At 28.8% G+C, this 12161-nt stretch overlaps 1 protein-coding gene across 1 annotated transcript in view; it reads left to right on the top strand.

Annotated features, from left to right (window-relative positions):
- The window catches only part of LOC130672477 (alpha-2B adrenergic receptor), a 59623-nt gene that overhangs the window by 24091 nt on the left and 23371 nt on the right, over positions 1-12161 (top strand). The window lies entirely within an intron of this gene.

The raw sequence follows: 12161 nt of genomic DNA, 5'->3' as shown, positions 1-12161 counted from the left end.
TCACTACTGAATTCGCTGGTGAAGCTTTACCTCGAGCTCTTGGTATTGCTTCGTCAATTACTGAATACCTGCTATTGAACTACTCTGCAATTAGTCAATGAACCATATGATATAACTTTATATCTATATATATCTGTATATATGAGTACATCTGTTTGTTTCTATCCCATATTGAATGCCATTAATATGTAATATACATATATAAATAAATATGTATATTATTTTATTAAGTATTATTGAACTTAGGGGAGAGTGGGGAGAGCGGCCCCCCTGAAATTTTGACCAAAAAAAAAATTTTTTGTTATTTGACTAATTACTATGAATCCGATATGTTTGCGCATTTCTACTCCTACGCATGACATTTGGGGCAAAATGGACAAGCCCAAAATTTTGAAAAAGTGATTTTTTCATATTTTTATCGTCAAATTAAAAAAAAATTATTATAATTCCACATTTCTAGCCCTACGCATAACACCTGGGGCAAAATGGACCAGCCGAAACTTCCGAAAAAATTATTTTTTCATATTTTTCGGCCGTTTCTCTATGTAACAGGCAAATTTGGTCACTAAAAATTTATAAAAATTAAATTTTTTTTTTTAGTTGATAAATTTTTGAAATAAAGTAAAATTATAGAATTGATGTTTTTTTTTATTAAATAACAATTAGTAATTAAGGTAATCGAGAGTGAACGATTTTTTACGCTTTAAAAAATTTTTTTCGAGTAATATAAAACCAAAAATAGTTGTCAAGAGAAAGAAATCCATTCTTAATGATGAAAACAATTTAAAAAAAAAAAAACGAAAAAAAAAATTTTTTTTATCACTTTTTGGAGGGGGGCCGCTCTGCCCCACAAAAAAAAAAATTTTTTTTCAGAATTTTGGCAAAATGTCCATAAATTTGTTCGAAATAGGACAAAAGTAGAGTGATCTTATGGTTGAAAGCCACAAAAAATAATAATTGGCTTATGGGGGCCGCTCTGCCCCACCCTCCCCTACATCAATTTGAGGAATCGATAACGTTATACAATTTATTGCGTTACAGCATCACCATAATAATAGACAATAAAAAAAAAAATTATTAATTTTGATTTTAACTGCAGAGTAATTTTTTTTTCGGATAATTGATAAAATTGAAATATCTTTGAAACTGTCAAGTTTATGAAAAAAATTATTCAGACCTTTTTTGTAGAAAATTAAATTTCTTACAGAAAATATTCTTATGAATTTTTACGTAAACTCAATAATTAATGAGTTATTTTAATTATAACTTCAGATAAATTAAATTAAAGGACAAAAGTTTATGCATTTTGCTTTTAATTAAAATATCTTGTAAAATATTGGATTCGCGTAAATAATTACTCTTACCTTTTTTGTAGAGGATTAAATTTCCTACAAAAAACGTTTCTGCGAATTTTCATGTAAACTTGATATTTTACGAGTTATTTTAATTTTAGTTTTGTTGCAAGAAAAATATTGACAATAATTAAATACTTAATGACAAAAATTATTTATTAAAATAAAATAAATAGTAAATGCAACTAAATTAGTAAATAAAGTATTTACGTCAGAATAATTAAATAAAATGCTGTGTGAAATATAGACTGAGTTTGAAAATTAATTAACAATCTGAAGGGCTGAGGGAAACAGTAGAAGTCAGTCCAGTATATATCAGTTTAGTATTTAAATATATATATATAGAAGACATAGAATGAGTGGGAGAGAAACCTACAACACTATACATTTTACATTTAATTGAATACGTACACGTTTAGCATTAGTTTCAACAAGTTTGTTTGAAATGAGAGATCCTCTCACCTGAAAGCTACAACCTGCCCAGTAAATTCAGCTGATTCACAACACTACCAGTTGCTATATTTATTCGAGCTCTAAATTCTACATTCGTTATATTTAATTACAAAAACTCAGTGTCTTGTTTCGTAACAAAAAAAAGTCGTTACTAATTGCGAGAATTAATTTAAATTCTAGAGATTTTTTACCCATCAGATCGCAGTGAAAACTTGCCGGCATTAGAGTCCTTTAATTATGCAAATCACAAGATTTGATATTTGGTACTTATAGAAATAAATAGAGCAAGGTTGAGTTTAATCCGAGAACGCGGCTCGTAACTGAAGGCTTGGGTTCGAATCCCGGTCTAGGATTTCTGAATAAATTTTATATTTGTAATCTTCATACTGAGGGTCCTTTCTAATCCGTCCTTATCTTAATCCTCATTGCTTCCTCAGAAATGTTGGTTGTCTTACTCAGATTTTAATAATTAATTAATTAAGCAGATTATTATTGTTTGAGTTTCTATCGTGGATTGTAAAATTTATTTCACTTAAAACGATCATTAATTATTGACAAAATGATTATAATTCATTTTTTTAATCAGAAATAAAATTTTCCTCTATTTGCTGGTAGTTGAAGCTTTAATTAAATTTTTTAATCAGTTAAATTATTCAAAATATTTCAAAAATAGGCTTCGATTTGAAACCCAACCTCTTACTTTAGTAAAAAAAAAAAAACAAATTTATGGCCAAATCTGTCCAGATCTGAACATACACTAGAATCACTCTTACTTTGAACCCCCACCCCCTATTTCTTACGAAAAAATGGGGAAAAAGTCCGTCTATTGCCACGCATTCCGTAACTTTGATTCCAAAAATTTCAACCGTTGTCAAAATTAAAAAATTTCCACATCTGACGAGGGAAATCTACGGTTTCCGTAGCGCCGTCAAATGACCGCGAATTTTTGTAAAACTTGACGAAATAAAACTTTTTTTCAATTAGCTCTAACTTTTTCAAAAATGGACTAAATCAGACATTTTTTTTTTCAAAATTTTCATCTTTAAATGCAGTTTTCGGAAAAGAATAAAAAAAAAAATGAAGATATTAAAATCTTTGAAATTTTGCACTTTTTTTGAAAAATCACATTTTCTCCAAAATCCATTTTTCTCGAAAACTAAGCGGGAGATCGAAAAATTTTATTCTTTAAAAAAGTCTTATTTTGTTGAGTTCTATATGAATCCGTGGTCATTTGGCATCGCCACGGAAACCGTAGAATCCCCTCTGACGAAATATTTCCAGACATCATCTGACCCAATTACTAATTACTAATTATATTTGCTACCCTCATATATATATCCTTATCTAAACAATTAAAAATTTTCATTAATCACAATTTCAATTTTTTTTCTCGACTACCAGAGAATATTCAGTTAAAAAACAACACTGAAAAAAAGAAATATTTGTCCCAAATAAATCAATTTATTTGTGGCTTTTTTTTGAATATTTCTTAATGACAAATAAATATATTTGGTACAACAAAATATGACAGTTGATTCAAATAATTTTATAATTTGACGGAAATATATAATTTATTTGTGGTAAGTAATTGATATATTTGTGGTAAAGATATTAAATTTGTGACAAATAACCTAAAATTTGGCGATACTATACATTAGGGTGGCGCAAAAAAACCGACTATTTTTTTTTTTTCCATCTCGCATGAAAATTTGTTGGTTTACGATGTTTTAAGAAGCCTCTCCACAAATCAGCTCGATAAAAGATTTTTAAGAGGTAGCTCACGAATTTTGAAAATATCAAAAATGATCGAAATTCGGATTTTTATTAAAAAATTTTTTTTTTTCTCGTGGCAGCAATAGTTTATATTTGTGAAATCATGACTATGCTGAAAATTTCAGCCCAAAATTTAAATATTTAAACGGCGCTCAAGAATTTCGAATATTAACTGATAATATGTAACTAATAGTTTGGATTAGTTTTTATAACTTAATTATTGTCATTTCACTTAAATATAACTTTTGCATAACCAAAAATATACAGGACAGTCTTAAACAATACAATTTGGTAAGTTTTAAATAAGCGAAAAAACCTACAAATTGGATTAAAAAATAAAAAAGTATGTAAATAACTTATTATTTCTATTTCTCGGGTTATATTTTCATTCATTGTCATGCAAATTGATGGTGAAAAAATCGAGAAGCTTTATTATTAATATTTAAGGGTCGCTCAAAAACGTCCAAGAGACTGCGCTCGGAAACATTCAAAATTCTTGAGCGCCGTTTAAATATTTAAATTTTGGGCTGAAATTTTCAGCATAGTCATGATTTTACAAACATAAACTATTGCTGCCACGAGAAAAAAAATATTTTTTTAATAAAAATCCGAATTTCGATCATTTTTGATATTTTCAAAATTCGTGAGCGACCTCTTAAAAATCTTTTATCGAGCTGATTTGTGGAGAGGCTTCTTAAAACATCGTAAACCAACAAATTTTCATGCGAGATGGAAAAAAAAAAAATAGTCGGTTTTTTTGCGCCACCCTACTATACATATATTTGAAGCCCTTATTTATTTGTAGCAATTGGATCATTTCTTTATCACAAATAAATCACTTATTTCACGCAATTAAACTACTCAAATATATTACATCTTTCTCACAATTAAATATTTATTTGGCCATATCCAAATATACGATATCTTTGGCTCAAATAAATCTTAGTTGGCTCAAATAAATCTTTTTTTCAGTGAATGAATGCAAGGTGTTTATTACTCAAGCGCATTCATAACTTTAATCCGACATGCAAGCACACATGTGCACTGCGTACACAGAAGCTCAGTAGGTTTTGCTGACAATATACAAAGGAATAATCGAAGCGTTCCAACAATACCAGATTGGGAAATTGTCTAAGTGTATAGAAGAGAATGTGATATGCATCAAGGATCCCACTCTCTGTCTCTAGTCTCTATTCTACAATCTCCAGTTTCAGTTCCCCGTCTTCAGTCTTCAGTCTGTAGTCTCTAGTACTCATCGGTATGCTACAAATTAATACCCTCTCTCGATTCTTCATCTTTTGCCTCTTCATCTCCCCTATTCTTTCATTGTTTTCTTTTTATTCTTCCACCAAAACCCACATGCTCCGATTGCTGCAAATCTCTTCGTACCAAGTGCACTCAGAGCTCTTCTGATTATCGATTCTTTTTAATCAATAACAAAAAATACTAATTACTAATTTTTTATCACAGATTAATTTTTTCGCTCTAATTACTCGTACTCAGTACTCATTAGCGTGGTTATTATTAGACTTTAATTATTACGCGACATAGGAATTTTTGAAATTTTCTTTATGAAAAATTGGATCCTTGGAATATTTAAATGTCATTAATATTCAATAAGGTTTTAATGATAATAAAAAGTAATTTGTGGCAAAAGTTAGTGGGCTCCGTAATAAAATTCTTGGTAACTCATTGAGAAGATGAATTATTTATGAGAACAGTTGTTGGAAGTAAACAACTTAAGATTTTTAAATTCACTTGTAAGAAAAATTTTAATGGAGTTGGTTGGGTTTGATTTTAAATGAAATTTAAACTTATATTTAATTAACATATTTTAGGGATTTAATGAGCTGGAGCGATTGTGTATTAGGAAAGAAGGGGTGGGAAAGGGAAATGAAGAAGAGAATGAGGGTGGCATGTTACCAATTTAACGTAAAGTTTGGAAGATGAGATTGTCCGAGTGCAGTCAGAGAGGACTTGGGAATTTTCGAGAGCGGGCTCATGTGGATCATTAAAAGTTAATTTTAGTGAGTTTGGGATTCATTGTTCTCTTGATGCATGAATTTTAGAAACAGAGGCTTCGTCAAGTGTTTTTTTGCCTTTTTGCTGATGTAACTTTCGAGCTCTAGTTTTTAGTTTTTTTTTTTACTGAAAATTTAGGGGAGGGTGGCGCAGAGCGGCCCCCCTAAGCCAGTTATTACTTTTTGTGGCTTTCAACCATACATAGAAAAAAATAATTTCTTGGCGCAAGAAATTTTTTGTATTATAAATTGAAAACAAAAATTTTCTTAAGACAAGAAAAAATTTTTCGGTTCAAAAAATTTTTTCTTGCTCTAAAAAAATTTATTCTCGCTCCAAGAAATTTTAAGTTTTCAATTTATAATTCAAGAAATTTCTTGAGGCAAGTAAACATTTTTTTGGGACAAATAAAAATTTCTTGCACTAAGAAATCCTTTTTTTCTGTGTAAGATCACTTTACTTTTGTCCTATTTCGAACAAATCTATGGACATTTTGCCAAAATTCTGAAAAAAAAAAATTTTTTTGTGGGGCAGAGCGGCCCCCCTCCAAAAATGATAAAAAATTTTTTTTTTAAATTGTTTTCATCATTAAAAATGTATTTCTTTCTCTTGACAACTATTTTTGGTTTTACATTACTCGAAAAAAATTTTCTAAGGTGTAATAAATCGTTCACTCTCGATTACCTTAATTACTAATTGTTATTTAATAAAAAAAAAAAAAAACAATTCTATAGTTTTACTTTATTTCGAAAATTTATCAACTAAAAAAAAAAATTTTATTCTTATAAATTTTTAGTGACCAAATTTGCCTCTTATAGAGAAACGGCCGAAAAATATGAAAAAATAATTTTTTTGGAAGTTTCGGCTGGTCCATTTTGCCCGCGGTGTTATGCGTAGGGCTAGAAATGTGGAATTATAATAATTTTTTTTTAATTTGTCGATTAAAATATGAAAATATCACTTTTTCAAAATTTTGGGCTTGTTCATTTTGCCCCAAATATAATAAATATTATAATTTCATATATTTTAAATATGTAGTAATAATTAATAGCTGGTAATTGATATAGTAATTGAACAGAACGTTAATTGCCCCAGAATAGAGAGTTATCGTCGGTTTATTCGTGACAGTTTAAACCGAATAAAATATCCATGTTACTAAAGAGTCATTAGTGTAATTTAATTAGTAACTTTACGTTTTATTTAATTGTAATATTTCAATTTAATTACTCCCCAGAGTAGGGCTCGTCGCAGTTTTGCCCGTAAATTATTTCTTTGGGTTTTTTATCTCACGGGCAAATTAATGAGAAAAATTATAAGATCTTACAGAAGCCTCAAGTTTATATGTATTAATAATTATCTCGTTTAAATACTTACTTAATTTTTTTTTAATTAATCTTCGCTTATAAAGTAATTAGTGTTGCACGTTGGGGAAAAATTAAATTTTTGACTCGACTTTGAATTGAAATTGTGTCTTAACAATCAAAATTACGGACAAAGTCACAGAATACTTTTTTTTAGAGAATTTAATTTCCTACAAATAAGTACTGACATATATTTGTCATATTTTCAATAGTTTACTCAGAATTTAAGTTTGAAGGTAAGAAAATTTTAAAGGAATTAAATTTGAAATTTATTTATAAACCGGAAGCTTTGACTTGAAATTACGAGTTAATTATTGAAGATACGTTAAAAATGTATGAGACCAAATTTATGTAGAATTAAATTTGCTACAAAAAAAGATTCTTTAATTTTTTTTGTATACCCAATAGTTAATGAGTTATTTCAGTTTGAACATCTAGTAATATTTTATCAAAAATTAATAATAATAATAATAATTATTATTATTATTAAAATAAAATGTATGAAAAAATTTGTATATAAAAGATAAAGCAAGAATTAGCAATTAAAATTTTAATTAAAAATTCTTTACACAATAAATTATTTTTCCTCGTAATAAAGATATAAAAAAATACCTGTTGAATAAAAAATGCCCATTAAATTTTTTTTGTCAAATAAAAATAAAAAAAAATACAACGCGAGTTCTTTATGATCTCACATATCTATCAAAATATATATTCATCCAAATTTGCTTTGTATGAATTTTTATCTCGACTTATCATTCACGACAATCCAATTCTTCGCGTGAGCTTCAATACTTTCTTCTCCGTTTCAATCTCCTCCTACCCTTAAATTTTTACCAAAATCTATATCCCCCTCTCTCCTCTCCACCCCTTTCCAAACAGTAACAAAGGGAATAATTCCGTCGTCACGCGGCATTGGAAATCCGTTAAATTTATGATGAAAAAAATTTTAATAATTTTTTTTTCTTTATCAAAACAGAGATAAAAAAAATATTTATTTAACTTTGATCTCTTCCCTTTGTCTTCTTTTACAAATCAAAAAGAATCTTTTATTAAAAAAATTTTTTTGTCAAAAGGAAATTCCATTTTTCAAATTTTTTTTTTTTTTTTTCTCTGGCTAATGAAACTTATAGTAGACACATGATAGTAACAGTGTTGTACATCACGTTATCAGCAGCCTACAGTACAGATGACAAAGTTATGTTTGGAGTACGAGTTTACGCGCGGAACAATAAAGTTCCTGAGTATTTTGTCAAACATTGTTTGGACGAGACGAGTAAAAAGGTGGAAACAAAAGTTTTTTACTACATATGAGTAGGGAAAATAATAATTTAATAATAGTACATATATATGTATGTATATAGAGCATACAGACGTTTAAAATAAATATATGACAAAGACAAATATTATATTTTCACATCGCGGATTAAATATTTAATGTATCGTGGGGGAAAAAAATGTATTGTGTTGACAAAATTACTCTGGTATTTAGTATTTTTCATTCATATATTTATGTTTATATTTATATTTATATTTGCAGTTGGAGTAGAAATATCTTGAACTCCACAGAGAATTTTAAAAAACATCTCGGATATTTTATGCAACCGCGACGGCGCTTCTGAAGATAAATCATACCTTTGAGGTTTATTTATATTTTAATGATGGAAATAAATATTGCAGCTTCAGATGACCTGAATAATAAGTCTTTTAAATATTTTTGTGAGGATAAAAAATTTTTTTATCGGATTATCGAAGAATTTTAGCGAAAGTTTGAGGTAGAAAATTTTTTCATTTTAGTGATTTGGTGATATGTTGTTAGGTATTTGAAGTAAGGGGATGTTTGAGGTGGTCGTTGGAAAGGTTATTTCATTCTAGACAATGTTAGTCTCTGTGAAAATTACCATAAGATTGATAGTTTGAAAGATATAGTGATTAATAGTTTAAAAAACGGAGCCGGGTTGTAAAAAGTGAGAGATTCAAAAAACGCCTAATTACTTAAAATGCCGTAACTCCACAACTATCAATCTTACGGACTTTTTTATAAGGACCAAAGTTGTAGGAAATTTAATTTCCAACAATTTTTGTTAAGATGAAAATCTTGTTTAAATCAATAGTTTAAGAGGAAAAGTCAGTTAAAGTCTCAGAAGAGAAATTATATAAAAAATAAGGTTATTAATTTTTATAATTTGATGTAACTTCCAAACTATCAATTTTACGGATTTTTTCAAAGAAACCCAAATTTTGAAGAATTAAATTTCCTTTCCAAAGACCACATATGACATCTATTTGTCATAAATATTGACAAAGATACCGCCAATAAAATTAAATGATTATTATTTTTAAAAATCGAGTTATTGGGAAAAAAAAATATCAATAAAAATGGTAACAAAAAATATGACATGGGATTGAAACATAAAAAATTAAAGGGTTTACCTGTAAAGTCGCGGTTAATAACCCTGTCGAGACGGTTTTTTGTCTGAGCACTGGGTTGTATACAAAGTGAGGGAGAAAAAGGAACGAAGGATATTCCCGTGTTGACACCGACTCCCGAGGGCTCGCCCGGTCCTCGGTATGCTGCTCGACCGACACTTGAACCAAAGTCCTGAATCCATTTCTCCCCAGCAGCCCTTTTTTATCATGTGGCTTAGACGCAGCTCGTGCCCGTGCCTACTCCGCCACACAGCGCACAGCAAACCGCTGGTCGTTATAATTTACGGCACTGACACGTACCGATGAATGCCCGAATTTTTTCGGCGGAAACACTTTCCAACCCTCACTACTACCAACAAGACCGGCACTAGTATACCTCTAACTGAACTCCCGTATCCCGTATCCCAGAGCACAGCAGCAGCATAAACCAGCTCGAGGGCTTGAATCATTTATAAACCATTTTTCTTGTGTGCTCAAACACCCTCGTTACATTTCATCCTTCATTCATACTAAACCTCTTTAAATTTTATTTTCTTTCGTCCTACATTTTTATTACCACATTCATTTTACTTTTTCTCTTCATCACTCGTTGTACTCTATTTCAAATTACTCCGAGGATTTTACTTTTCTACCAGTTGTTTTTTTTTTTTTTTTTTACTTTTAATTTTTATAATAACAATAATAATATATAACATATTTTTTAAAAAACTTTACTTTTAATTAAAATATAATTTAAGTACCTGTCAAACTATTCAATGTACCAAGAAAAATTACTCATAATTTTAACGTGAACTTTAATTAAAAGCTCAATTAATTAGGATATAATAAAATTTTCGATAGTTGACTTTAAAATTAAAAATCTTGGAAACTATTGAATTTATGAGAAAAACTAAAGAGACCTTTTTTGTAGGAAATTTAATTCTCTACAAAAATGGTTCTTGTTAAATTTTCCATAAACTCAATATTTTATGACTTATTTCAGTTTGCGCTTTAATTAAAAATTCTATTCATAGAAAAATAGTAAAAATTTTCGATAGTTGACTTTAAAATTAAAAATCTTGGAAACCATCAAGTTTACGAGAAAAATTAAAGAGATCTTTTTTATGGAGAATTTAATTTCCTACAAAAAAGTTTCTCTTAAAATTTTTCATAAACTCAATATTTTATGACTTATTTCAGTTTGCGCTTCAATTAAAAATTCTATTCATAGAAAAATAGTAAAAATTTTTGTAGTTGAGTTTAAATTTAAAAATCTTGGAAACCATCAAGTTTACGAGAAAAATTAAAGAAATCTTTTTTATGGAGAATTTAATTTCCTACAAAAAAGTTTCTTTTTAAATTTTTCATAAACTCAATATTTTATGACTTATTTCAGTTTGCGCTTCAATTAAAAATTCTATTCATAGAAAAATAGTAAAAATTTTTGTAGTTGAGTTTAAATTTAAAAATCTTGGAAACCATCAAGTTTACGAGAAAAATTAAAGAGATCTTTTTTATGGAGAATTTAATTTCCTACAAAAAAGTTTCTTTTTAAATTTTTCATAAACTCAATATTTTATGACTTATTTCAGTTTGCGCTTCAATTAAAAAATCTATTCATAGAAAAATGATAAAAATTTTTGTAGTTAAGTTTAAATTCAAAAATCTTGGAAACCATCAAGTTTACGAGAAAAATCAATGAGACCTTTTTTATGGAGAATTTAATTTCCTACAAAAAACGTATCTGTGAATTTTTGGGTAAAGTCAATATTTTGCAGGCAAATGACATTTGAACTGTAACTCAAAACGAATTTACAAAAAAATAAAAATCAATAACAATAATAACAGTTATGATGATAAGATTGTAAAGGTATTAAAGAAGGATAAAAATAAAAGGTTTTAAGACACGAAGATGGAAAGCTTATTGGGACGTATGGCGGAAGAAATGTAATAGGTTTACGTATAAATCCTGAAGAAGGATGCAATTGCATTTGTGCACTCGAGCATTTACTCGATTGCCTCGACTATCTCCACCGACATTGTCGTGTTCGCACATGTGTAGGAGCGCAAGTACACGGGGAGGAACTTCTCCAGGATACCCGCCCACGCCACTCACTACTCACTTGTGACGTGTTACTTGCTCCTGATTACAACTTAACTCATTCCGCAACTCTATATCCTCACGTGTAGCCTGTCTTCATACAGAACCACTTCTATCTCTCTATCACTCCGACAAGTGCTCGCTAATAGCTCAAATCATTTCCATCGATAACTCGCAATCAATCATTTTTTTTTATTTCACAAAATTTTAAAAATCAAATCTATTTTCCAAAGTTCAGAGTTGAATTTCAAATTGCCGACAATTAAAATCGAAATATCTCTCAAACTATTGAATTGACGAAAAAAATAAAAGATACCTTTTTTGTAGGAAATTTTATTGCCTTCAAAAAAGATATCCATTAATTTTTATGTAAAATCAATATATTCGGAGTTATTTAATGAATAAGCTTTGAAAATAATTTAGCTGTCATGAGACCGGAAAATTTTCTGGTTTTAGATTAAATTTATGTTTGTACTTGAACAGTTAATTGAAATTTGGTTTAGTTAAAATCTAAAGGATAGTGGTAATGAATAATAAATAACGAAAATTAATATCGAAATAAAGTTTAAATAAATTAAAAATGAAAAATAATAATTAAATAATGTACTCTAAGAGTTGGCGTGTATTACGCGAGTTAACGCAGTCTGTATTTAATAATAGCAACGCCTCTGCACTTTATCCTCAACCCCCGCG

This window comes from Microplitis mediator, chromosome 7, assembly GCF_029852145.1.
Source record: "Microplitis mediator isolate UGA2020A chromosome 7, iyMicMedi2.1, whole genome shotgun sequence".
Lineage (NCBI taxonomy): Eukaryota > Metazoa > Arthropoda > Insecta > Hymenoptera > Braconidae > Microplitis > Microplitis mediator.
The sequence above is the reverse complement of the archived record's forward strand: the minus strand, read 5'-3'. Positions and strand labels throughout refer to the sequence as shown.